At 56.1% G+C, this 17,266-nt stretch overlaps 34 non-coding genes across 34 annotated transcripts; all 34 read left to right on the plus strand.

The window, feature by feature from the left end:
* Window positions 1–50: 50 nt before the first annotated feature.
* On the plus strand, window positions 51–169 carry LOC148929108 (5S ribosomal RNA). Its single transcript, XR_016129904.1, has one exon. It is a non-coding gene; the product is annotated as a 5S ribosomal RNA (ribosomal RNA).
* Window positions 170–568: 399 nt separating this feature from the next.
* Window positions 569–687, plus strand: LOC148929109 (5S ribosomal RNA). Its single transcript, XR_016129905.1, has one exon. It is a non-coding gene; the product is annotated as a 5S ribosomal RNA (ribosomal RNA).
* A 399-nt stretch (window positions 688–1,086) lies between these two features.
* LOC148929110 (5S ribosomal RNA) lies at window positions 1,087–1,205 on the plus strand. Its single transcript, XR_016129906.1, has one exon. It is a non-coding gene; the product is annotated as a 5S ribosomal RNA (ribosomal RNA).
* Window positions 1,206–1,604: 399 nt separating this feature from the next.
* Window positions 1,605–1,723, plus strand: LOC148929111 (5S ribosomal RNA). The gene has a single exon (XR_016129907.1). It is a non-coding gene; the product is annotated as a 5S ribosomal RNA (ribosomal RNA).
* Window positions 1,724–2,122: 399 nt separating this feature from the next.
* LOC148929112 (5S ribosomal RNA) lies at window positions 2,123–2,241 on the plus strand. Its single transcript, XR_016129908.1, has one exon. It is a non-coding gene; the product is annotated as a 5S ribosomal RNA (ribosomal RNA).
* A 399-nt stretch (window positions 2,242–2,640) lies between these two features.
* Window positions 2,641–2,759, plus strand: LOC148929113 (5S ribosomal RNA). The gene has a single exon (XR_016129909.1). It is a non-coding gene; the product is annotated as a 5S ribosomal RNA (ribosomal RNA).
* A 399-nt stretch (window positions 2,760–3,158) lies between these two features.
* Window positions 3,159–3,277, plus strand: LOC148929114 (5S ribosomal RNA). The gene has a single exon (XR_016129910.1). It is a non-coding gene; the product is annotated as a 5S ribosomal RNA (ribosomal RNA).
* Window positions 3,278–3,676: 399 nt separating this feature from the next.
* Window positions 3,677–3,795, plus strand: LOC148929115 (5S ribosomal RNA). Its single transcript, XR_016129911.1, has one exon. It is a non-coding gene; the product is annotated as a 5S ribosomal RNA (ribosomal RNA).
* A 399-nt stretch (window positions 3,796–4,194) lies between these two features.
* Window positions 4,195–4,313, plus strand: LOC148929116 (5S ribosomal RNA). The gene has a single exon (XR_016130023.1). It is a non-coding gene; the product is annotated as a 5S ribosomal RNA (ribosomal RNA).
* Window positions 4,314–4,712: 399 nt separating this feature from the next.
* Window positions 4,713–4,831, plus strand: LOC148929117 (5S ribosomal RNA). Its single transcript, XR_016129912.1, has one exon. It is a non-coding gene; the product is annotated as a 5S ribosomal RNA (ribosomal RNA).
* A 399-nt stretch (window positions 4,832–5,230) lies between these two features.
* Window positions 5,231–5,349, plus strand: LOC148929118 (5S ribosomal RNA). Its single transcript, XR_016129913.1, has one exon. It is a non-coding gene; the product is annotated as a 5S ribosomal RNA (ribosomal RNA).
* A 399-nt stretch (window positions 5,350–5,748) lies between these two features.
* Window positions 5,749–5,867, plus strand: LOC148929119 (5S ribosomal RNA). Its single transcript, XR_016130024.1, has one exon. It is a non-coding gene; the product is annotated as a 5S ribosomal RNA (ribosomal RNA).
* A 399-nt stretch (window positions 5,868–6,266) lies between these two features.
* On the plus strand, window positions 6,267–6,385 carry LOC148929120 (5S ribosomal RNA). Its single transcript, XR_016129914.1, has one exon. It is a non-coding gene; the product is annotated as a 5S ribosomal RNA (ribosomal RNA).
* A 399-nt stretch (window positions 6,386–6,784) lies between these two features.
* LOC148929121 (5S ribosomal RNA) lies at window positions 6,785–6,903 on the plus strand. Its single transcript, XR_016129915.1, has one exon. It is a non-coding gene; the product is annotated as a 5S ribosomal RNA (ribosomal RNA).
* Window positions 6,904–7,302: 399 nt separating this feature from the next.
* LOC148929122 (5S ribosomal RNA) lies at window positions 7,303–7,421 on the plus strand. The gene has a single exon (XR_016129916.1). It is a non-coding gene; the product is annotated as a 5S ribosomal RNA (ribosomal RNA).
* Window positions 7,422–7,820: 399 nt separating this feature from the next.
* Window positions 7,821–7,939, plus strand: LOC148929123 (5S ribosomal RNA). Its single transcript, XR_016130025.1, has one exon. It is a non-coding gene; the product is annotated as a 5S ribosomal RNA (ribosomal RNA).
* Window positions 7,940–8,338: 399 nt separating this feature from the next.
* Window positions 8,339–8,457, plus strand: LOC148929124 (5S ribosomal RNA). The gene has a single exon (XR_016129917.1). It is a non-coding gene; the product is annotated as a 5S ribosomal RNA (ribosomal RNA).
* A 399-nt stretch (window positions 8,458–8,856) lies between these two features.
* Window positions 8,857–8,975, plus strand: LOC148929125 (5S ribosomal RNA). The gene has a single exon (XR_016129918.1). It is a non-coding gene; the product is annotated as a 5S ribosomal RNA (ribosomal RNA).
* Window positions 8,976–9,374: 399 nt separating this feature from the next.
* Window positions 9,375–9,493, plus strand: LOC148929126 (5S ribosomal RNA). The gene has a single exon (XR_016129919.1). It is a non-coding gene; the product is annotated as a 5S ribosomal RNA (ribosomal RNA).
* A 399-nt stretch (window positions 9,494–9,892) lies between these two features.
* Window positions 9,893–10,011, plus strand: LOC148929127 (5S ribosomal RNA). The gene has a single exon (XR_016129920.1). It is a non-coding gene; the product is annotated as a 5S ribosomal RNA (ribosomal RNA).
* Window positions 10,012–10,410: 399 nt separating this feature from the next.
* On the plus strand, window positions 10,411–10,529 carry LOC148929128 (5S ribosomal RNA). Its single transcript, XR_016129921.1, has one exon. It is a non-coding gene; the product is annotated as a 5S ribosomal RNA (ribosomal RNA).
* A 399-nt stretch (window positions 10,530–10,928) lies between these two features.
* On the plus strand, window positions 10,929–11,047 carry LOC148929129 (5S ribosomal RNA). The gene has a single exon (XR_016129922.1). It is a non-coding gene; the product is annotated as a 5S ribosomal RNA (ribosomal RNA).
* A 399-nt stretch (window positions 11,048–11,446) lies between these two features.
* On the plus strand, window positions 11,447–11,565 carry LOC148929130 (5S ribosomal RNA). The gene has a single exon (XR_016129923.1). It is a non-coding gene; the product is annotated as a 5S ribosomal RNA (ribosomal RNA).
* A 399-nt stretch (window positions 11,566–11,964) lies between these two features.
* On the plus strand, window positions 11,965–12,083 carry LOC148929131 (5S ribosomal RNA). Its single transcript, XR_016130026.1, has one exon. It is a non-coding gene; the product is annotated as a 5S ribosomal RNA (ribosomal RNA).
* A 399-nt stretch (window positions 12,084–12,482) lies between these two features.
* Window positions 12,483–12,601, plus strand: LOC148929132 (5S ribosomal RNA). The gene has a single exon (XR_016129924.1). It is a non-coding gene; the product is annotated as a 5S ribosomal RNA (ribosomal RNA).
* Window positions 12,602–13,000: 399 nt separating this feature from the next.
* Window positions 13,001–13,119, plus strand: LOC148929133 (5S ribosomal RNA). The gene has a single exon (XR_016129925.1). It is a non-coding gene; the product is annotated as a 5S ribosomal RNA (ribosomal RNA).
* Window positions 13,120–13,518: 399 nt separating this feature from the next.
* LOC148929134 (5S ribosomal RNA) lies at window positions 13,519–13,637 on the plus strand. Its single transcript, XR_016129926.1, has one exon. It is a non-coding gene; the product is annotated as a 5S ribosomal RNA (ribosomal RNA).
* A 399-nt stretch (window positions 13,638–14,036) lies between these two features.
* Window positions 14,037–14,155, plus strand: LOC148929135 (5S ribosomal RNA). Its single transcript, XR_016129927.1, has one exon. It is a non-coding gene; the product is annotated as a 5S ribosomal RNA (ribosomal RNA).
* A 399-nt stretch (window positions 14,156–14,554) lies between these two features.
* LOC148929136 (5S ribosomal RNA) lies at window positions 14,555–14,673 on the plus strand. Its single transcript, XR_016129928.1, has one exon. It is a non-coding gene; the product is annotated as a 5S ribosomal RNA (ribosomal RNA).
* Window positions 14,674–15,072: 399 nt separating this feature from the next.
* On the plus strand, window positions 15,073–15,191 carry LOC148929137 (5S ribosomal RNA). Its single transcript, XR_016130028.1, has one exon. It is a non-coding gene; the product is annotated as a 5S ribosomal RNA (ribosomal RNA).
* A 399-nt stretch (window positions 15,192–15,590) lies between these two features.
* On the plus strand, window positions 15,591–15,709 carry LOC148929138 (5S ribosomal RNA). Its single transcript, XR_016129929.1, has one exon. It is a non-coding gene; the product is annotated as a 5S ribosomal RNA (ribosomal RNA).
* Window positions 15,710–16,108: 399 nt separating this feature from the next.
* LOC148929139 (5S ribosomal RNA) lies at window positions 16,109–16,227 on the plus strand. Its single transcript, XR_016129930.1, has one exon. It is a non-coding gene; the product is annotated as a 5S ribosomal RNA (ribosomal RNA).
* Window positions 16,228–16,626: 399 nt separating this feature from the next.
* Window positions 16,627–16,745, plus strand: LOC148929140 (5S ribosomal RNA). The gene has a single exon (XR_016129931.1). It is a non-coding gene; the product is annotated as a 5S ribosomal RNA (ribosomal RNA).
* Window positions 16,746–17,144: 399 nt separating this feature from the next.
* On the plus strand, window positions 17,145–17,263 carry LOC148929141 (5S ribosomal RNA). Its single transcript, XR_016129932.1, has one exon. It is a non-coding gene; the product is annotated as a 5S ribosomal RNA (ribosomal RNA).
* The last annotated feature ends 3 nt before the right edge of the window (window positions 17,264–17,266 follow it).

Genomic DNA, 17,266 nt, shown 5'->3' on the forward strand with positions numbered 1-17,266 from the left:
CTGCGCACGGGAGCGTACGCTATGAAAGAATAAAGTGCGGGGCTATTGACGGGTGCGATCATACCAGCACTAATGCACCGGATCCCATCAGAACTCCGAAGTTAAGCGTGCTTGGGCGAGAGTAGTACTAGGATGGGTGACCCCCTGGGAAGTCCTCGTGTTGCACCCCTTTTTGCGAGTGCGTTCATTTTTTTTTTCTATTTCCGTTCAGTTGGTCTTGCTGCGGCCCGAAACTCGACTAGCGGTTGGCGGGCGCGAGGACAAAAAGGTACGGCAATCCCCACGAGCCCGTGACGAGCGGGTCCCACAACCTTAAACGTGCCGAAAAACAGTAGCCGCGAACTAAAAGTGGCCGAAATGGCTCGAAACGGCCTCTTTTTGCTTCCCGGAGTAGCCACGGGCTGTACCCGTAGCTCAGCACGTGGGGCTCGGCGGGAGCTTCGCGGTGATATGCTGTGGGTCCCGTAACTCCTTCCGGATCAAAAGTTATGCCCGTCTGAAGGGTGGGGGACCAGAACCTGCGCACGGGAGCGTACGCTATGAAAGAATAAAGTGCGGGGCTATTGACGGGTGCGATCATACCAGCACTAATGCACCGGATCCCATCAGAACTCCGAAGTTAAGCGTGCTTGGGCGAGAGTAGTACTAGGATGGGTGACCCCCTGGGAAGTCCTCGTGTTGCACCCCTTTTTGCGAGTGCGTTCATTTTTTTTTTCTATTTCCGTTCAGTTGGTCTTGCTGCGGCCCGAAACTCGACTAGCGGTTGGCGGGCGCGAGGACAAAAAGGTACGGCAATCCCCACGAGCCCGTGACGAGCGGGTCCCACAACCTTAAACGTGCCGAAAAACAGTAGCCGCGAACTAAAAGTGGCCGAAATGGCTCGAAACGGCCTCTTTTTGCTTCCCGGAGTAGCCACGGGCTGTACCCGTAGCTCAGCACGTGGGGCTCGGCGGGAGCTTCGCGGTGATATGCTGTGGGTCCCGTAACTCCTTCCGGATCAAAAGTTATGCCCGTCTGAAGGGTGGGGGACCAGAACCTGCGCACGGGAGCGTACGCTATGAAAGAATAAAGTGCGGGGCTATTGACGGGTGCGATCATACCAGCACTAATGCACCGGATCCCATCAGAACTCCGAAGTTAAGCGTGCTTGGGCGAGAGTAGTACTAGGATGGGTGACCCCCTGGGAAGTCCTCGTGTTGCACCCCTTTTTGCGAGTGCGTTCATTTTTTTTTTCTATTTCCGTTCAGTTGGTCTTGCTGCGGCCCGAAACTCGACTAGCGGTTGGCGGGCGCGAGGACAAAAAGGTACGGCAATCCCCACGAGCCCGTGACGAGCGGGTCCCACAACCTTAAACGTGCCGAAAAACAGTAGCCGCGAACTAAAAGTGGCCGAAATGGCTCGAAACGGCCTCTTTTTGCTTCCCGGAGTAGCCACGGGCTGTACCCGTAGCTCAGCACGTGGGGCTCGGCGAGAGCTTCGCGGTGATATGCTGTGGGTCCCGTAACTCCTTCCGGATCAAAAGTTATGCCCGTCTGAAGGGTGGGGGACCAGAACCTGCGCACGGGAGCGTACGCTATGAAAGAATAAAGTGCGGGGCTATTGACGGGTGCGATCATACCAGCACTAATGCACCGGATCCCATCAGAACTCCGAAGTTAAGCGTGCTTGGGCGAGAGTAGTACTAGGATGGGTGACCCCCTGGGAAGTCCTCGTGTTGCACCCCTTTTTGCGAGTGCGTTCATTTTTTTTTTCTATTTCCGTTCAGTTGGTCTTGCTGCGGCCCGAAACTCGACTAGCGGTTGGCGGGCGCGAGGACAAAAAGGTACGGCAATCCCCACGAGCCCGTGACGAGCGGGTCCCACAACCTTAAACGTGCCGAAAAACAGTAGCCGCGAACTAAAAGTGGCCGAAATGGCTCGAAACGGCCTCTTTTTGCTTCCCGGAGTAGCCACGGGCTGTACCCGTAGCTCAGCACGTGGGGCTCGGCGAGAGCTTCGCGGTGATATGCTGTGGGTCCCGTAACTCCTTCCGGATCAAAAGTTATGCCCGTCTGAAGGGTGGGGGACCAGAACCTGCGCACGGGAGCGTACGCTATGAAAGAATAAAGTGCGGGGCTATTGACGGGTGCGATCATACCAGCACTAATGCACCGGATCCCATCAGAACTCCGAAGTTAAGCGTGCTTGGGCGAGAGTAGTACTAGGATGGGTGACCCCCTGGGAAGTCCTCGTGTTGCACCCCTTTTTGCGAGTGCGTTCATTTTTTTTTTCTATTTCCGTTCAGTTGGTCTTGCTGCGGCCCGAAACTCGACTAGCGGTTGGCGGGCGCGAGGACAAAAAGGTACGGCAATCCCCACGAGCCCGTGACGAGCGGGTCCCACAACCTTAAACGTGCCGAAAAACAGTAGCCGCGAACTAAAAGTGGCCGAAATGGCTCGAAACGGCCTCTTTTTGCTTCCCGGAGTAGCCACGGGCTGTACCCGTAGCTCAGCACGTGGGGCTCGGCGAGAGCTTCGCGGTGATATGCTGTGGGTCCCGTAACTCCTTCCGGATCAAAAGTTATGCCCGTCTGAAGGGTGGGGGACCAGAACCTGCGCACGGGAGCGTACGCTATGAAAGAATAAAGTGCGGGGCTATTGACGGGTGCGATCATACCAGCACTAATGCACCGGATCCCATCAGAACTCCGAAGTTAAGCGTGCTTGGGCGAGAGTAGTACTAGGATGGGTGACCCCCTGGGAAGTCCTCGTGTTGCACCCCTTTTTGCGAGTGCGTTCATTTTTTTTTTCTATTTCCGTTCAGTTGGTCTTGCTGCGGCCCGAAACTCGACTAGCGGTTGGCGGGCGCGAGGACAAAAAGGTACGGCAATCCCCACGAGCCCGTGACGAGCGGGTCCCACAACCTTAAACGTGCCGAAAAACAGTAGCCGCGAACTAAAAGTGGCCGAAATGGCTCGAAACGGCCTCTTTTTGCTTCCCGGAGTAGCCACGGGCTGTACCCGTAGCTCAGCACGTGGGGCTCGGCGAGAGCTTCGCGGTGATATGCTGTGGGTCCCGTAACTCCTTCCGGATCAAAAGTTATGCCCGTCTGAAGGGTGGGGGACCAGAACCTGCGCACGGGAGCGTACGCTATGAAAGAATAAAGTGCGGGGCTATTGACGGGTGCGATCATACCAGCACTAATGCACCGGATCCCATCAGAACTCCGAAGTTAAGCGTGCTTGGGCGAGAGTAGTACTAGGATGGGTGACCCCCTGGGAAGTCCTCGTGTTGCACCCCTTTTTGCGAGTGCGTTCATTTTTTTTTTCTATTTCCGTTCAGTTGGTCTTGCTGCGGCCCGAAACTCGACTAGCGGTTGGCGGGCGCGAGGACAAAAAGGTACGGCAATCCCCACGAGCCCGTGACGAGCGGGTCCCACAACCTTAAACGTGCCGAAAAACAGTAGCCGCGAACTAAAAGTGGCCGAAATGGCTCGAAACGGCCTCTTTTTGCTTCCCGGAGTAGCCACGGGCTGTACCCGTAGCTCAGCACGTGGGGCTCGGCGAGAGCTTCGCGGTGATATGCTGTGGGTCCCGTAACTCCTTCCGGATCAAAAGTTATGCCCGTCTGAAGGGTGGGGGACCAGAACCTGCGCACGGGAGCGTACGCTATGAAAGAATAAAGTGCGGGGCTATTGACGGGTGCGATCATACCAGCACTAATGCACCGGATCCCATCAGAACTCCGAAGTTAAGCGTGCTTGGGCGAGAGTAGTACTAGGATGGGTGACCCCCTGGGAAGTCCTCGTGTTGCACCCCTTTTTGCGAGTGCGTTCATTTTTTTTTTCTATTTCCGTTCAGTTGGTCTTGCTGCGGCCCGAAACTCGACTAGCGGTTGGCGGGCGCGAGGACAAAAAGGTACGGCAATCCCCACGAGCCCGTGACGAGCGGGTCCCACAACCTTAAACGTGCCGAAAAACAGTAGCCGCGAACTAAAAGTGGCCGAAATGGCTCGAAACGGCCTCTTTTTGCTTCCCGGAGTAGCCACGGGCTGTACCCGTAGCTCAGCACGTGGGGCTCGGCGAGAGCTTCGCGGTGATATGCTGTGGGTCCCGTAACTCCTTCCGGATCAAAAGTTATGCCCGTCTGAAGGGTGGGGGACCAGAACCTGCGCACGGGAGCGTACGCTATGAAAGAATAAAGTGCGGGGCTATTGACGGGTGCGATCATACCAGCACTAATGCACCGGATCCCATCAGAACTCCGAAGTTAAGCGTGCTTGGACGAGAGTAGTACTAGGATGGGTGACCCCCTGGGAAGTCCTCGTGTTGCACCCCTTTTTGCGAGTGCGTTCATTTTTTTTTTCTATTTCCGTTCAGTTGGTCTTGCTGCGGCCCGAAACTCGACTAGCGGTTGGCGGGCGCGAGGACAAAAAGGTACGGCAATCCCCACGAGCCCGTGACGAGCGGGTCCCACAACCTTAAACGTGCCGAAAAACAGTAGCCGCGAACTAAAAGTGGCCGAAATGGCTCGAAACGGCCTCTTTTTGCTTCCCGGAGTAGCCACGGGCTGTACCCGTAGCTCAGCACGTGGGGCTCGGCGAGAGCTTCGCGGTGATATGCTGTGGGTCCCGTAACTCCTTCCGGATCAAAAGTTATGCCCGTCTGAAGGGTGGGGGACCAGAACCTGCGCACGGGAGCGTACGCTATGAAAGAATAAAGTGCGGGGCTATTGACGGGTGCGATCATACCAGCACTAATGCACCGGATCCCATCAGAACTCCGAAGTTAAGCGTGCTTGGGCGAGAGTAGTACTAGGATGGGTGACCCCCTGGGAAGTCCTCGTGTTGCACCCCTTTTTGCGAGTGCGTTCATTTTTTTTTTCTATTTCCGTTCAGTTGGTCTTGCTGCGGCCCGAAACTCGACTAGCGGTTGGCGGGCGCGAGGACAAAAAGGTACGGCAATCCCCACGAGCCCGTGACGAGCGGGTCCCACAACCTTAAACGTGCCGAAAAACAGTAGCCGCGAACTAAAAGTGGCCGAAATGGCTCGAAACGGCCTCTTTTTGCTTCCCGGAGTAGCCACGGGCTGTACCCGTAGCTCAGCACGTGGGGCTCGGCGAGAGCTTCGCGGTGATATGCTGTGGGTCCCGTAACTCCTTCCGGATCAAAAGTTATGCCCGTCTGAAGGGTGGGGGACCAGAACCTGCGCACGGGAGCGTACGCTATGAAAGAATAAAGTGCGGGGCTATTGACGGGTGCGATCATACCAGCACTAATGCACCGGATCCCATCAGAACTCCGAAGTTAAGCGTGCTTGGGCGAGAGTAGTACTAGGATGGGTGACCCCCTGGGAAGTCCTCGTGTTGCACCCCTTTTTGCGAGTGCGTTCATTTTTTTTTTCTATTTCCGTTCAGTTGGTCTTGCTGCGGCCCGAAACTCGACTAGCGGTTGGCGGGCGCGAGGACAAAAAGGTACGGCAATCCCCACGAGCCCGTGACGAGCGGGTCCCACAACCTTAAACGTGCCGAAAAACAGTAGCCGCGAACTAAAAGTGGCCGAAATGGCTCGAAACGGCCTCTTTTTGCTTCCCGGAGTAGCCACGGGCTGTACCCGTAGCTCAGCACGTGGGGCTCGGCGAGAGCTTCGCGGTGATATGCTGTGGGTCCCGTAACTCCTTCCGGATCAAAAGTTATGCCCGTCTGAAGGGTGGGGGACCAGAACCTGCGCACGGGAGCGTACGCTATGAAAGAATAAAGTGCGGGGCTATTGACGGGTGCGATCATACCAGCACTAATGCACCGGATCCCATCAGAACTCCGAAGTTAAGCGTGCTTGGACGAGAGTAGTACTAGGATGGGTGACCCCCTGGGAAGTCCTCGTGTTGCACCCCTTTTTGCGAGTGCGTTCATTTTTTTTTTCTATTTCCGTTCAGTTGGTCTTGCTGCGGCCCGAAACTCGACTAGCGGTTGGCGGGCGCGAGGACAAAAAGGTACGGCAATCCCCACGAGCCCGTGACGAGCGGGTCCCACAACCTTAAACGTGCCGAAAAACAGTAGCCGCGAACTAAAAGTGGCCGAAATGGCTCGAAACGGCCTCTTTTTGCTTCCCGGAGTAGCCACGGGCTGTACCCGTAGCTCAGCACGTGGGGCTCGGCGAGAGCTTCGCGGTGATATGCTGTGGGTCCCGTAACTCCTTCCGGATCAAAAGTTATGCCCGTCTGAAGGGTGGGGGACCAGAACCTGCGCACGGGAGCGTACGCTATGAAAGAATAAAGTGCGGGGCTATTGACGGGTGCGATCATACCAGCACTAATGCACCGGATCCCATCAGAACTCCGAAGTTAAGCGTGCTTGGGCGAGAGTAGTACTAGGATGGGTGACCCCCTGGGAAGTCCTCGTGTTGCACCCCTTTTTGCGAGTGCGTTCATTTTTTTTTTCTATTTCCGTTCAGTTGGTCTTGCTGCGGCCCGAAACTCGACTAGCGGTTGGCGGGCGCGAGGACAAAAAGGTACGGCAATCCCCACGAGCCCGTGACGAGCGGGTCCCACAACCTTAAACGTGCCGAAAAACAGTAGCCGCGAACTAAAAGTGGCCGAAATGGCTCGAAACGGCCTCTTTTTGCTTCCCGGAGTAGCCACGGGCTGTACCCGTAGCTCAGCACGTGGGGCTCGGCGAGAGCTTCGCGGTGATATGCTGTGGGTCCCGTAACTCCTTCCGGATCAAAAGTTATGCCCGTCTGAAGGGTGGGGGACCAGAACCTGCGCACGGGAGCGTACGCTATGAAAGAATAAAGTGCGGGGCTATTGACGGGTGCGATCATACCAGCACTAATGCACCGGATCCCATCAGAACTCCGAAGTTAAGCGTGCTTGGGCGAGAGTAGTACTAGGATGGGTGACCCCCTGGGAAGTCCTCGTGTTGCACCCCTTTTTGCGAGTGCGTTCATTTTTTTTTTCTATTTCCGTTCAGTTGGTCTTGCTGCGGCCCGAAACTCGACTAGCGGTTGGCGGGCGCGAGGACAAAAAGGTACGGCAATCCCCACGAGCCCGTGACGAGCGGGTCCCACAACCTTAAACGTGCCGAAAAACAGTAGCCGCGAACTAAAAGTGGCCGAAATGGCTCGAAACGGCCTCTTTTTGCTTCCCGGAGTAGCCACGGGCTGTACCCGTAGCTCAGCACGTGGGGCTCGGCGAGAGCTTCGCGGTGATATGCTGTGGGTCCCGTAACTCCTTCCGGATCAAAAGTTATGCCCGTCTGAAGGGTGGGGGACCAGAACCTGCGCACGGGAGCGTACGCTATGAAAGAATAAAGTGCGGGGCTATTGACGGGTGCGATCATACCAGCACTAATGCACCGGATCCCATCAGAACTCCGAAGTTAAGCGTGCTTGGGCGAGAGTAGTACTAGGATGGGTGACCCCCTGGGAAGTCCTCGTGTTGCACCCCTTTTTGCGAGTGCGTTCATTTTTTTTTTCTATTTCCGTTCAGTTGGTCTTGCTGCGGCCCGAAACTCGACTAGCGGTTGGCGGGCGCGAGGACAAAAAGGTACGGCAATCCCCACGAGCCCGTGACGAGCGGGTCCCACAACCTTAAACGTGCCGAAAAACAGTAGCCGCGAACTAAAAGTGGCCGAAATGGCTCGAAACGGCCTCTTTTTGCTTCCCGGAGTAGCCACGGGCTGTACCCGTAGCTCAGCACGTGGGGCTCGGCGAGAGCTTCGCGGTGATATGCTGTGGGTCCCGTAACTCCTTCCGGATCAAAAGTTATGCCCGTCTGAAGGGTGGGGGACCAGAACCTGCGCACGGGAGCGTACGCTATGAAAGAATAAAGTGCGGGGCTATTGACGGGTGCGATCATACCAGCACTAATGCACCGGATCCCATCAGAACTCCGAAGTTAAGCGTGCTTGGACGAGAGTAGTACTAGGATGGGTGACCCCCTGGGAAGTCCTCGTGTTGCACCCCTTTTTGCGAGTGCGTTCATTTTTTTTTTCTATTTCCGTTCAGTTGGTCTTGCTGCGGCCCGAAACTCGACTAGCGGTTGGCGGGCGCGAGGACAAAAAGGTACGGCAATCCCCACGAGCCCGTGACGAGCGGGTCCCACAACCTTAAACGTGCCGAAAAACAGTAGCCGCGAACTAAAAGTGGCCGAAATGGCTCGAAACGGCCTCTTTTTGCTTCCCGGAGTAGCCACGGGCTGTACCCGTAGCTCAGCACGTGGGGCTCGGCGAGAGCTTCGCGGTGATATGCTGTGGGTCCCGTAACTCCTTCCGGATCAAAAGTTATGCCCGTCTGAAGGGTGGGGGACCAGAACCTGCGCACGGGAGCGTACGCTATGAAAGAATAAAGTGCGGGGCTATTGACGGGTGCGATCATACCAGCACTAATGCACCGGATCCCATCAGAACTCCGAAGTTAAGCGTGCTTGGGCGAGAGTAGTACTAGGATGGGTGACCCCCTGGGAAGTCCTCGTGTTGCACCCCTTTTTGCGAGTGCGTTCATTTTTTTTTTCTATTTCCGTTCAGTTGGTCTTGCTGCGGCCCGAAACTCGACTAGCGGTTGGCGGGCGCGAGGACAAAAAGGTACGGCAATCCCCACGAGCCCGTGACGAGCGGGTCCCACAACCTTAAACGTGCCGAAAAACAGTAGCCGCGAACTAAAAGTGGCCGAAATGGCTCGAAACGGCCTCTTTTTGCTTCCCGGAGTAGCCACGGGCTGTACCCGTAGCTCAGCACGTGGGGCTCGGCGAGAGCTTCGCGGTGATATGCTGTGGGTCCCGTAACTCCTTCCGGATCAAAAGTTATGCCCGTCTGAAGGGTGGGGGACCAGAACCTGCGCACGGGAGCGTACGCTATGAAAGAATAAAGTGCGGGGCTATTGACGGGTGCGATCATACCAGCACTAATGCACCGGATCCCATCAGAACTCCGAAGTTAAGCGTGCTTGGGCGAGAGTAGTACTAGGATGGGTGACCCCCTGGGAAGTCCTCGTGTTGCACCCCTTTTTGCGAGTGCGTTCATTTTTTTTTTCTATTTCCGTTCAGTTGGTCTTGCTGCGGCCCGAAACTCGACTAGCGGTTGGCGGGCGCGAGGACAAAAAGGTACGGCAATCCCCACGAGCCCGTGACGAGCGGGTCCCACAACCTTAAACGTGCCGAAAAACAGTAGCCGCGAACTAAAAGTGGCCGAAATGGCTCGAAACGGCCTCTTTTTGCTTCCCGGAGTAGCCACGGGCTGTACCCGTAGCTCAGCACGTGGGGCTCGGCGAGAGCTTCGCGGTGATATGCTGTGGGTCCCGTAACTCCTTCCGGATCAAAAGTTATGCCCGTCTGAAGGGTGGGGGACCAGAACCTGCGCACGGGAGCGTACGCTATGAAAGAATAAAGTGCGGGGCTATTGACGGGTGCGATCATACCAGCACTAATGCACCGGATCCCATCAGAACTCCGAAGTTAAGCGTGCTTGGGCGAGAGTAGTACTAGGATGGGTGACCCCCTGGGAAGTCCTCGTGTTGCACCCCTTTTTGCGAGTGCGTTCATTTTTTTTTTCTATTTCCGTTCAGTTGGTCTTGCTGCGGCCCGAAACTCGACTAGCGGTTGGCGGGCGCGAGGACAAAAAGGTACGGCAATCCCCACGAGCCCGTGACGAGCGGGTCCCACAACCTTAAACGTGCCGAAAAACAGTAGCCGCGAACTAAAAGTGGCCGAAATGGCTCGAAACGGCCTCTTTTTGCTTCCCGGAGTAGCCACGGGCTGTACCCGTAGCTCAGCACGTGGGGCTCGGCGAGAGCTTCGCGGTGATATGCTGTGGGTCCCGTAACTCCTTCCGGATCAAAAGTTATGCCCGTCTGAAGGGTGGGGGACCAGAACCTGCGCACGGGAGCGTACGCTATGAAAGAATAAAGTGCGGGGCTATTGACGGGTGCGATCATACCAGCACTAATGCACCGGATCCCATCAGAACTCCGAAGTTAAGCGTGCTTGGGCGAGAGTAGTACTAGGATGGGTGACCCCCTGGGAAGTCCTCGTGTTGCACCCCTTTTTGCGAGTGCGTTCATTTTTTTTTTCTATTTCCGTTCAGTTGGTCTTGCTGCGGCCCGAAACTCGACTAGCGGTTGGCGGGCGCGAGGACAAAAAGGTACGGCAATCCCCACGAGCCCGTGACGAGCGGGTCCCACAACCTTAAACGTGCCGAAAAACAGTAGCCGCGAACTAAAAGTGGCCGAAATGGCTCGAAACGGCCTCTTTTTGCTTCCCGGAGTAGCCACGGGCTGTACCCGTAGCTCAGCACGTGGGGCTCGGCGAGAGCTTCGCGGTGATATGCTGTGGGTCCCGTAACTCCTTCCGGATCAAAAGTTATGCCCGTCTGAAGGGTGGGGGACCAGAACCTGCGCACGGGAGCGTACGCTATGAAAGAATAAAGTGCGGGGCTATTGACGGGTGCGATCATACCAGCACTAATGCACCGGATCCCATCAGAACTCCGAAGTTAAGCGTGCTTGGGCGAGAGTAGTACTAGGATGGGTGACCCCCTGGGAAGTCCTCGTGTTGCACCCCTTTTTGCGAGTGCGTTCATTTTTTTTTTCTATTTCCGTTCAGTTGGTCTTGCTGCGGCCCGAAACTCGACTAGCGGTTGGCGGGCGCGAGGACAAAAAGGTACGGCAATCCCCACGAGCCCGTGACGAGCGGGTCCCACAACCTTAAACGTGCCGAAAAACAGTAGCCGCGAACTAAAAGTGGCCGAAATGGCTCGAAACGGCCTCTTTTTGCTTCCCGGAGTAGCCACGGGCTGTACCCGTAGCTCAGCACGTGGGGCTCGGCGAGAGCTTCGCGGTGATATGCTGTGGGTCCCGTAACTCCTTCCGGATCAAAAGTTATGCCCGTCTGAAGGGTGGGGGACCAGAACCTGCGCACGGGAGCGTACGCTATGAAAGAATAAAGTGCGGGGCTATTGACGGGTGCGATCATACCAGCACTAATGCACCGGATCCCATCAGAACTCCGAAGTTAAGCGTGCTTGGGCGAGAGTAGTACTAGGATGGGTGACCCCCTGGGAAGTCCTCGTGTTGCACCCCTTTTTGCGAGTGCGTTCATTTTTTTTTTCTATTTCCGTTCAGTTGGTCTTGCTGCGGCCCGAAACTCGACTAGCGGTTGGCGGGCGCGAGGACAAAAAGGTACGGCAATCCCCACGAGCCCGTGACGAGCGGGTCCCACAACCTTAAACGTGCCGAAAAACAGTAGCCGCGAACTAAAAGTGGCCGAAATGGCTCGAAACGGCCTCTTTTTGCTTCCCGGAGTAGCCACGGGCTGTACCCGTAGCTCAGCACGTGGGGCTCGGCGAGAGCTTCGCGGTGATATGCTGTGGGTCCCGTAACTCCTTCCGGATCAAAAGTTATGCCCGTCTGAAGGGTGGGGGACCAGAACCTGCGCACGGGAGCGTACGCTATGAAAGAATAAAGTGCGGGGCTATTGACGGGTGCGATCATACCAGCACTAATGCACCGGATCCCATCAGAACTCCGAAGTTAAGCGTGCTTGGGCGAGAGTAGTACTAGGATGGGTGACCCCCTGGGAAGTCCTCGTGTTGCACCCCTTTTTGCGAGTGCGTTCATTTTTTTTTTCTATTTCCGTTCAGTTGGTCTTGCTGCGGCCCGAAACTCGACTAGCGGTTGGCGGGCGCGAGGACAAAAAGGTACGGCAATCCCCACGAGCCCGTGACGAGCGGGTCCCACAACCTTAAACGTGCCGAAAAACAGTAGCCGCGAACTAAAAGTGGCCGAAATGGCTCGAAACGGCCTCTTTTTGCTTCCCGGAGTAGCCACGGGCTGTACCCGTAGCTCAGCACGTGGGGCTCGGCGAGAGCTTCGCGGTGATATGCTGTGGGTCCCGTAACTCCTTCCGGATCAAAAGTTATGCCCGTCTGAAGGGTGGGGGACCAGAACCTGCGCACGGGAGCGTACGCTATGAAAGAATAAAGTGCGGGGCTATTGACGGGTGCGATCATACCAGCACTAATGCACCGGATCCCATCAGAACTCCGAAGTTAAGCGTGCTTGGACGAGAGTAGTACTAGGATGGGTGACCCCCTGGGAAGTCCTCGTGTTGCACCCCTTTTTGCGAGTGCGTTCATTTTTTTTTTCTATTTCCGTTCAGTTGGTCTTGCTGCGGCCCGAAACTCGACTAGCGGTTGGCGGGCGCGAGGACAAAAAGGTACGGCAATCCCCACGAGCCCGTGACGAGCGGGTCCCACAACCTTAAACGTGCCGAAAAACAGTAGCCGCGAACTAAAAGTGGCCGAAATGGCTCGAAACGGCCTCTTTTTGCTTCCCGGAGTAGCCACGGGCTGTACCCGTAGCTCAGCACGTGGGGCTCGGCGAGAGCTTCGCGGTGATATGCTGTGGGTCCCGTAACTCCTTCCGGATCAAAAGTTATGCCCGTCTGAAGGGTGGGGGACCAGAACCTGCGCACGGGAGCGTACGCTATGAAAGAATAAAGTGCGGGGCTATTGACGGGTGCGATCATACCAGCACTAATGCACCGGATCCCATCAGAACTCCGAAGTTAAGCGTGCTTGGGCGAGAGTAGTACTAGGATGGGTGACCCCCTGGGAAGTCCTCGTGTTGCACCCCTTTTTGCGAGTGCGTTCATTTTTTTTTTCTATTTCCGTTCAGTTGGTCTTGCTGCGGCCCGAAACTCGACTAGCGGTTGGCGGGCGCGAGGACAAAAAGGTACGGCAATCCCCACGAGCCCGTGACGAGCGGGTCCCACAACCTTAAACGTGCCGAAAAACAGTAGCCGCGAACTAAAAGTGGCCGAAATGGCTCGAAACGGCCTCTTTTTGCTTCCCGGAGTAGCCACGGGCTGTACCCGTAGCTCAGCACGTGGGGCTCGGCGAGAGCTTCGCGGTGATATGCTGTGGGTCCCGTAACTCCTTCCGGATCAAAAGTTATGCCCGTCTGAAGGGTGGGGGACCAGAACCTGCGCACGGGAGCGTACGCTATGAAAGAATAAAGTGCGGGGCTATTGACGGGTGCGATCATACCAGCACTAATGCACCGGATCCCATCAGAACTCCGAAGTTAAGCGTGCTTGGGCGAGAGTAGTACTAGGATGGGTGACCCCCTGGGAAGTCCTCGTGTTGCACCCCTTTTTGCGAGTGCGTTCATTTTTTTTTTCTATTTCCGTTCAGTTGGTCTTGCTGCGGCCCGAAACTCGACTAGCGGTTGGCGGGCGCGAGGACAAAAAGGTACGGCAATCCCCACGAGCCCGTGACGAGCGGGTCCCACAACCTTAAACGTGCCGAAAAACAGTAGCCGCGAACTAAAAGTGGCCGAAATGGCTCGAAACGGCCTCTTTTTGCTTCCCGGAGTAGCCACGGGCTGTACCCGTAGCTCAGCACGTGGGGCTCGGCGAGAGCTTCGCGGTGATATGCTGTGGGTCCCGTAACTCCTTCCGGATCAAAAGTTATGCCCGTCTGAAGGGTGGGGGACCAGAACCTGCGCACGGGAGCGTACGCTATGAAAGAATAAAGTGCGGGGCTATTGACGGGTGCGATCATACCAGCACTAATGCACCGGATCCCATCAGAACTCCGAAGTTAAGCGTGCTTGGGCGAGAGTAGTACTAGGATGGGTGACCCCCTGGGAAGTCCTCGTGTTGCACCCCTTTTTGCGAGTGCGTTCATTTTTTTTTTCTATTTCCGTTCAGTTGGTCTTGCTGCGGCCCGAAACTCGACTAGCGGTTGGCGGGCGCGAGGACAAAAAGGTACGGCAATCCCCACGAGCCCGTGACGAGCGGGTCCCACAACCTTAAACGTGCCGAAAAACAGTAGCCGCGAACTAAAAGTGGCCGAAATGGCTCGAAACGGCCTCTTTTTGCTTCCCGGAGTAGCCACGGGCTGTACCCGTAGCTCAGCACGTGGGGCTCGGCGAGAGCTTCGCGGTGATATGCTGTGGGTCCCGTAACTCCTTCCGGATCAAAAGTTATGCCCGTCTGAAGGGTGGGGGACCAGAACCTGCGCACGGGAGCGTACGCTATGAAAGAATAAAGTGCGGGGCTATTGACGGGTGCGATCATACCAGCACTAATGCACCGGATCCCATCAGAACTCCGAAGTTAAGCGTGCTTGGGCGAGAGTAGTACTAGGATGGGTGACCCCCTGGGAAGTCCTCGTGTTGCACCCCTTTTTGCGAGTGCGTTCATTTTTTTTTTCTATTTCCGTTCAGTTGGTCTTGCTGCGGCCCGAAACTCGACTAGCGGTTGGCGGGCGCGAGGACAAAAAGGTACGGCAATCCCCACGAGCCCGTGACGAGCGGGTCCCACAACCTTAAACGTGCCGAAAAACAGTAGCCGCGAACTAAAAGTGGCCGAAATGGCTCGAAACGGCCTCTTTTTGCTTCCCGGAGTAGCCACGGGCTGTACCCGTAGCTCAGCACGTGGGGCTCGGCGAGAGCTTCGCGGTGATATGCTGTGGGTCCCGTAACTCCTTCCGGATCAAAAGTTATGCCCGTCTGAAGGGTGGGGGACCAGAACCTGCGCACGGGAGCGTACGCTATGAAAGAATAAAGTGCGGGGCTATTGACGGGTGCGATCATACCAGCACTAATGCACCGGATCCCATCAGAACTCCGAAGTTAAGCGTGCTTGGGCGAGAGTAGTACTAGGATGGGTGACCCCCTGGGAAGTCCTCGTGTTGCACCCCTTTTTGCGAGTGCGTTCATTTTTTTTTTCTATTTCCGTTCAGTTGGTCTTGCTGCGGCCCGAAACTCGACTAGCGGTTGGCGGGCGCGAGGACAAAAAGGTACGGCAATCCCCACGAGCCCGTGACGAGCGGGTCCCACAACCTTAAACGTGCCGAAAAACAGTAGCCGCGAACTAAAAGTGGCCGAAATGGCTCGAAACGGCCTCTTTTTGCTTCCCGGAGTAGCCACGGGCTGTACCCGTAGCTCAGCACGTGGGGCTCGGCGAGAGCTTCGCGGTGATATGCTGTGGGTCCCGTAACTCCTTCCGGATCAAAAGTTATGCCCGTCTGAAGGGTGGGGGACCAGAACCTGCGCACGGGAGCGTACGCTATGAAAGAATAAAGTGCGGGGCTATTGACGGGTGCGATCATACCAGCACTAATGCACCGGATCCCATCAGAACTCCGAAGTTAAGCGTGCTTGGACGAGAGTAGTACTAGGATGGGTGACCCCCTGGGAAGTCCTCGTGTTGCACCCCTTTTTGCGAGTGCGTTCATTTTTTTTTTCTATTTCCGTTCAGTTGGTCTTGCTGCGGCCCGAAACTCGACTAGCGGTTGGCGGGCGCGAGGACAAAAAGGTACGGCAATCCCCACGAGCCCGTGACGAGCGGGTCCCACAACCTTAAACGTGCCGAAAAACAGTAGCCGCGAACTAAAAGTGGCCGAAATGGCTCGAAACGGCCTCTTTTTGCTTCCCGGAGTAGCCACGGGCTGTACCCGTAGCTCAGCACGTGGGGCTCGGCGAGAGCTTCGCGGTGATATGCTGTGGGTCCCGTAACTCCTTCCGGATCAAAAGTTATGCCCGTCTGAAGGGTGGGGGACCAGAACCTGCGCACGGGAGCGTACGCTATGAAAGAATAAAGTGCGGGGCTATTGACGGGTGCGATCATACCAGCACTAATGCACCGGATCCCATCAGAACTCCGAAGTTAAGCGTGCTTGGGCGAGAGTAGTACTAGGATGGGTGACCCCCTGGGAAGTCCTCGTGTTGCACCCCTTTTTGCGAGTGCGTTCATTTTTTTTTTCTATTTCCGTTCAGTTGGTCTTGCTGCGGCCCGAAACTCGACTAGCGGTTGGCGGGCGCGAGGACAAAAAGGTACGGCAATCCCCACGAGCCCGTGACGAGCGGGTCCCACAACCTTAAACGTGCCGAAAAACAGTAGCCGCGAACTAAAAGTGGCCGAAATGGCTCGAAACGGCCTCTTTTTGCTTCCCGGAGTAGCCACGGGCTGTACCCGTAGCTCAGCACGTGGGGCTCGGCGAGAGCTTCGCGGTGATATGCTGTGGGTCCCGTAACTCCTTCCGGATCAAAAGTTATGCCCGTCTGAAGGGTGGGGGACCAGAACCTGCGCACGGGAGCGTACGCTATGAAAGAATAAAGTGCGGGGCTATTGACGGGTGCGATCATACCAGCACTAATGCACCGGATCCCATCAGAACTCCGAAGTTAAGCGTGCTTGGGCGAGAGTAGTACTAGGATGGGTGACCCCCTGGGAAGTCCTCGTGTTGCACCCCTTTTTGCGAGTGCGTTCATTTTTTTTTTCTATTTCCGTTCAGTTGGTCTTGCTGCGGCCCGAAACTCGACTAGCGGTTGGCGGGCGCGAGGACAAAAAGGTACGGCAATCCCCACGAGCCCGTGACGAGCGGGTCCCACAACCTTAAACGTGCCGAAAAACAGTAGCCGCGAACTAAAAGTGGCCGAAATGGCTCGAAACGGCCTCTTTTTGCTTCCCGGAGTAGCCACGGGCTGTACCCGTAGCTCAGCACGTGGGGCTCGGCGAGAGCTTCGCGGTGATATGCTGTGGGTCCCGTAACTCCTTCCGGATCAAAAGTTATGCCCGTCTGAAGGGTGGGGGACCAGAACCTGCGCACGGGAGCGTACGCTATGAAAGAATAAAGTGCGGGGCTATTGACGGGTGCGATCATACCAGCACTAATGCACCGGATCCCATCAGAACTCCGAAGTTAAGCGTGCTTGGGCGAGAGTAGTACTAGGATGGGTGACCCCCTGGGAAGTCCTCGTGTTGCACCCCTTTTTGCGAGTGCGTTCATTTTTTTTTTCTATTTCCGTTCAGTTGGTCTTGCTGCGGCCCGAAACTCGACTAGCGGTTGGCGGGCGCGAGGACAAAAAGGTACGGCAATCCCCACGAGCCCGTGACGAGCGGGTACCACAACCTTAAACGTGCCGAAAAACAGTAGCCGCGAACTAAAAGTGGCCGAAATGGCTCGAAACGGCCTCTTTTTGCTTCCCGGAGTAGCCACGGGCTGTACCCGTAGCTCAGCACGTGGGGCTCGGCGAGAGCTTCGCGGTGATATGCTGTGGGTCCCGTAACTCCTTCCGGATCAAAAGTTATGCCCGTCTGAAGGGTGGGGGACCAGAACCTGCGCACGGGAGCGTACGCTATGAAAGAATAAAGTGCGGGGCTATTGACGGGTGCGATCATACCAGCACTAATGCACCGGATCCCATCAGAACTCCGAAGTTAAGCGTGCTTGGGCGAGAGTAGTACTAGGATGGGTGACCCCCTGGGAAGTCCTCGTGTTGCACCCCTTT

This window comes from Salvia hispanica, chromosome 4 (genome assembly GCF_029641045.1).
Source record: "Salvia hispanica isolate PSC_SH4W2 chromosome 4, Shi_PSC_v1, whole genome shotgun sequence".
NCBI lineage: Eukaryota > Viridiplantae > Streptophyta > Magnoliopsida > Lamiales > Lamiaceae > Salvia > Salvia hispanica.